The following is a 5,413-nucleotide window of genomic DNA, read 5'->3' on the forward strand; positions in this document are numbered from 1 at the left end:
CGCAACGAAGAGTAGCCCCCGCTCGCCACAACTAGAGAAAGCCTCCGCGCAGCAACGAAGATCCAGTGCAGCCAAAAATAAATAAATTAATTAATTAAAAAATAAAGTCACTGGAGAGAGATGTGTGTATACCATACCTACATATGTATATAGTTTTATGTATGTATATACATATATAGGGTACCTAGTACTATACTATGTATGCATATATAGTACATTGGGCAATTATAACAGCTAACCCATTGCTTACCATGTGCCAGGCAGTAGTCATTCCATATATTAACTCATTTATTCCTCACAATGATCCCATGAAGTACTTGCTATGATATCCCTATTTTACAGATAAGAAAATTGAGGCCCAGAGAAGTTAGGTAAAAAAGTCACACAGCCAGCAAGAGAAAGAGCCCGGATTCTCACAGGAGAAACTGCTAACAGTGGTTGCTTTGGGAAGAGTCGGTCCTTTTCACTTTACACCTTGAGTGTGAATTGCTCCTATAGCCTTCCATTATTGCTTTTGCAAATGCAGAATTCTAAACAATCCTCCCTGCCACCCCCAGTCTTCAGTCATAGCCCTGGATGGTTGCACCAGCCTGTGGGCACTCCGTACCCTGGACTGAGGCCAGAGACCATCAGAGCTGGAAGGGACAATGGGTCTCCTGGCCCACCATCTTTGTTTTCCAAGGACGAGGTCTTGCAGTGCCACGTGGTCAGCCGTAGCCTGCCCTCACCTCCTCATCCATCCCCTCACTTCATCCAATGACTGTGTTTTCAACACCCAGAGTTGCCACAGAAGAAAAACACAGAATCCCCTCCTTCAAGACCTGCCTGTTCAGTGGTTGGGGTCGGGGTACAAGACGGGCAATGATTGCACAGACAGTTGTAAAGTTTCAACCCAGGAAAGTGCAGAGAACGGGCAGGGCAGACGGTGGGAGCCAAGATCGCTAGACGGAGCCTAGTTCCCCTGGAGACATGCCTCCAGGAGCCCAGCGCACCCTGGGAAGGAGATATTCGCCCTAAACTTGGGAAGTGACAGGGCAGAAGTTAGGAAGGAGGCAGATGAGATGGGATGTGCGTTTGGAAAAGGTTTCTGGGCCCTCGACGGTGGAAGAGAAGGGAGGCAAGGTATGCTCGATTCCCCTGGCCTTGGGCCCAGGTCAGTTGCTCAGGCTGCCACCCTCCTCTGTGTGACACGCCCACCATGGTCTGTGCCAAGTCCATCCTCGTGATTCAGATTCCATATGTGCGAATTTGCCTATTCGCTAAGTGTTTCATGTAACCCCCAAATCAGTACTCACATGCTTCTGTGGGCAAAATGTTTGTTGCCCCAGGCCCTCTTTCCCAGCTGAGGGTGAGGGAGGCCACTGCCTTGCATCAGCAGCTCTTGTACTGCAAACAAGGGTCCTGTGGGCTATTTAGGGCCACATCTGTCGCGGTCCAAACGCAGGCTGGAAAAGAATTTCCAGACACAAGGCAGAACGTAAAGAAGATAGAATTTATTGGAGGGAAGGGTCGCTGCCAGAACAGCGGGCCGACTTCCTAGCAGTCTGGGAGAGTCGAGCCTGAACATGTGCTATTGATCAGTTTTTATAGCCAGGAAACAAAGGAATGGTCCGAGGTGAAAACTTTGTTTACTGATTGGTCGAGGCACATATACCTTCCTTCTGTAGGGTGGCAGTGGGACAGGGCAGATGCCTTTCCTTATTTGGGACAGGTCCCTGTTGCTCAGGTGGGTGTCGCCCAGGTGGGCTCAGGAATTTTGTAACCATCGCAACAGGGTGGGGAGGGCGAGTAAGGGTCTGGTAGGGGCTGTGACGCTGACACCTTTTCAAGCAGGGTCGTCCTTTGTCCTTGAAGCACCACAACATTCTTCTTCGGATCTTTGTGCTTTTTGTTGGTGATTTCGCTGTTCAAAAGTAAACAATGTTAATGAATCAACAGCATTTATTAAATAGGATGTCTTTTACACAGAAACACACATAAACACACAGTGATGTATTGAACAGTTGACAAAAATGTTGTGACCAGAGGGTGGCAGGAACCTAAATGTATTTTTCCCGGAGCAGGTTCAGAATCCACTAACCCTGTGCTGGTGGCAACGTTATAGAGCATGAGTACTGTGGACTGAAAAACATGCACAACCTAAAAGCTCAGAGTTATGCTTTATTCGATGGACAAAACTAAGGACTTGAGCCTGGGACACAGCATCTCAGAAACTCTGAGAGACTGTCCCAAATGGGCAAGGGGCGGGGAGCCAGGATCCATAGGAGTTTTTGAAACAAAGACCAGGTAGTCGGAACATTGAAAGATTACTGTTAAATAAGGAAAACCAGACATCACAAGTTAAGGAATTTAGCGCTTTGCTATGTATGGGAAGATGCAAAGTCTGGTCTCATTGAAATCATTCCTCTGATATGCACCTCAGCTATCCGAGGCCAGTATCCTCTGCTTCTCATCTTGAGTCTTCTCAGAGTGCACCGTTGGGGCAGCTGTAACGTGATGGCTTGATGGCTGCAACATCCTTTGTTTACTGACATGGCAGGAAACATTCTTCGTTCACAGTACCATGAACAGTGAGAATCAACTGTCCTTGCTATGTGCAGGCAACTCTCTTTACAGGAAGTAACTCTTATGCCCACATCAACCCTGGGAGGTAGATTCCTATGGTTACTCCCATTTAATGGGGGAAGAAACTGATGGCCAGAGAATTGACTTGCCCAAGGTCATACAACTAAGAAGTGACACCTCTCCACTGCAAGCACTTGCTCCTCATCCTCCTAGGTCTCCAAACCTCCCGAGGCAAGGACAAAATCCTGTTCATCTCTGACCTCTGGTGCTCAGCCCAATGCCCAGCAATCAGTAAAGAATCCTGTGGAAAGGATGTTGAGTGAAGAAAACCACCCCTGACTTGCTTACTCAACAAGCCAAAAAACACCACCTTCCATGGAGGTGCCACCTGCCCACCCACACAGGCCTCCAGCACCGCTGCCCCCTTCTGTGAAAGGAATGGTGAACGGGCGTCGTTTCAAAGGGCCTGGCGGCAGCTACCCAGAGTCTTAAGCTTAAGGGTTCTTAAGAGTTCTGAGAGTTCTGTGATGGATTAGTAATGTCTGTCACAGGTGCTGGGAGTGGGGGGTGGTTTGTGTGCCTTAAAACAGACAGAGGGCTGCATTCCTGTGTCACTGTGACTTCACCAGTGTAATTTTCAAGAAGTTAAAAACTAACTCTCAGGGACTTCCCTGGCAGTCCAGTGGTTAAGACTCTGTGCTTCCAATCTAGGGGGCGTGGGTTCGATCTCTGGTCAGGGAACTAAGATCCCACATGCCGCATGGTGTGGCCAAAAAATTTAAAAAACAAAAAAACAAACTCTCATATGAATATGGAGCAAAAAGTGGGCTAGAGGTTTAGCTAACTCAGTAAGGAGGGAACAAGCCAGACAGTAAAGATGGTTCCTGGGTAGAATTTGAGGAATTGTTTATTTATAGGGATTTGAAAAGAAGAATGTTAGAGTAAGATTGGTCAGTCAGATTCAAAACTGGTTATTGTTTCCCAGGGCAAAACATTAACCTTTGATTATCTTTTCTATCTCAGAGAAATCATCTGTCTTCTGTTTGACAAAAACCTACAAGTTAACACGGAGATAATGTCACAGACTCAGAGCTTTGAATCAATTGTCAACAGAAAGGTAAACACGGTCGCAGAACCCCTGCATCAAGGATCAGCAAACTTATGGTCTAAGGGGGCAAATCCAGCCCTCCTCTTGGTTTTTTCCTTTTTTGTTGTTTTTCGTTTGTTTGTTTTTTTGGCCGTGTCCTGCGTCACGTGGGATCTTAGTTCCCCAAGCAGCAATTGAACCTGTGCCCCCTGCAGTGGAAGTGCAGAGTCTTAACCACTAAACCACCAGGGAAGTCCCAGTTTTTTCTTTCTTTTTATTTTTTTAATATTTGTAAAATACACATAACAAAAATTGCCGTCTTAACCATTTTTAAGTGTACACCTCAGGGTGTACAATACATTCATATTGTTGTGCAACTGTCACCACCATCATCTCCAGGAATTTTTCATTTTCCCAAACTGAAACTCTGCCCCCATTAAACACTAATGCCATCCCCTGCAAAAACACCCTACTCCCTCTTCCCTCCACCCCGGCACCCACCCTCCCACTTTCTGTCTCTATGGATCTGACAGCTCTAGGTACCTCCTAAAAGTGGAATCCTACAGTATTTGTCTTTTAATGTCTGCCTTATTTCCCTTAGCATAATGTCCAAAAGTTTCATTCGTGTTGTAGCATGTGTCAGAATTTCCTTACTTTTTAAGGCTGAATAATATTCCATTGTACGTATATGCCACATTTCGTTTATCCATTCATCCATTGAAGGACACTTGGGTTGCCTCCACATTTTAGCTATTGTGGATGACGCGGCTATGAACGTGAGTGTACAAGTATCTCTTCCAGATCCTGTTTTCAATTCTTTTGGATATATATCCTGAAGTGGAATTGCTAGTAATTCTATTTTTAATATTTTGAGGAACCACCATACTGTTTTCCACAGAAGCTGCACCATTTTACATTCCCATCAGCAATCACAATTTCTCCACATCTTCACCAACACTTGTTATTTTCTGCTTTTTAAAAATAGCTATCCTAGTGGTTGTGGTTTCTCACTGTGGTTTTGATTTGCATTTCCTTAATAATTAGTGATGTTGAGCATCTTATTTGCTTATTGGCCATTTGTTTATCTTCTTTGGAGAAATGTCTACTCAAGTTCTTTGACCAGTTTCTAATTGGATTGTTTGAGTTGCAGTCCTTTATATATTCTAGAGATTAACTGCCTACTTTGGTAAATAAAGTTTATTGAAACCCAGCCACGCCCACTTGCTTATTTAGTGTCTCTGGCTGCTTTCAAGCTGCACCTGGAAAGCTAAGTAGCTGCAAAGGTGACCGTGCGACCTGCAAAGCCATATTTGCCAGGTGGCCCTTTACAGAATGAGTTTGGTGACCCTGGCCTTGAATTATTAAGTAGTCCTTCAGTGATGCTCCAACTGGACCACGAAAGAGCATGCTGAAGTCATTACTTACAAGTTCTGGATCATTCTTCCAAACAGCGGTAGTGGATACCAGCAAAACCTAGGTGTTCCAGTCTCTATCACCCCAGTCCACGATGCCCAGAGGTGAATCCACTCCTCAAATGCCACTGAAACACCACGGGTGTGTGTGTTGGGAGGACACTCCTCCTCCAGCCCTGACCCCTCCCCTACCATGGGCTGGACGGCAGAGTGGATGAGTGCCTGGGTGGGTCCCCTCTGGGCACAGCCAGGAAGCCTGCGTAGCCACCTGGCTTCTCTGTGCCTAGGTTATCTCACCTGGGATAATAAAGAGGATTAACTAGAACAATGGAGACAGCCAGCTTCCTCA

Source organism: Balaenoptera ricei, chromosome 14 (genome assembly GCF_028023285.1).
Source record: "Balaenoptera ricei isolate mBalRic1 chromosome 14, mBalRic1.hap2, whole genome shotgun sequence".
NCBI classification, from domain to species: domain Eukaryota; kingdom Metazoa; phylum Chordata; class Mammalia; order Artiodactyla; family Balaenopteridae; genus Balaenoptera; species Balaenoptera ricei.